General features: G+C 54.8%; 1 non-coding gene across 1 annotated transcript; it reads right to left on the bottom strand.

The window, feature by feature from the left end:
* On the bottom strand, positions 1–74 carry TRNAT-CGU (transfer RNA threonine (anticodon CGU)). Its single transcript has one exon. It is a non-coding gene; the product is annotated as a tRNA-Thr (tRNA).
* Positions 75–445: the final 371 nt, after the last annotated feature.

A 445-nucleotide genomic window follows, 5' to 3' on the forward strand; every position in this document is an offset into this window, starting at 1 on the left:
AGGCACCACAGGGAGTCGAACCCAGGATCTCCTGTTTACGAAACAGGTGCTTTAGCCAGCTAAGCCATGGTGCCCGTCCCTGACTCCCTGCCAGACCCCACCTGGGCCTGACAAGCTTTGCTTGTGTTTGACTTCCACAAAGCAGGGGAGCAGCTGAAGTTTTCCTTGCAAGCTGGGGGTGTGTGAATCCTTGGCTAGCCCTGTAAGACTGTACTGTTCTTATCATTTAAATTACATGCACAGCCACTGATGATAGAGTTTCTGAAAGTTTGGGTGTGAAGGGCTGATAGGCCAGTGTTCCAGTCCCCTCGCAGATGACCCCCTCCCTCTGGGACAGGGGCAGGTCCGAGCTCTCACACCAAGTGGCTCATTGGGGCTGCCAGAATCTGTGGGCGGCTCATTCAGTTTACGCCGCGGGTTGAGTCCTGCTTTGTGCACCGTGTCT

This window comes from Caretta caretta, chromosome 28, assembly GCF_965140235.1.
Source record: "Caretta caretta isolate rCarCar2 chromosome 28, rCarCar1.hap1, whole genome shotgun sequence".
Classification (NCBI taxonomy): domain Eukaryota; kingdom Metazoa; phylum Chordata; order Testudines; family Cheloniidae; genus Caretta; species Caretta caretta.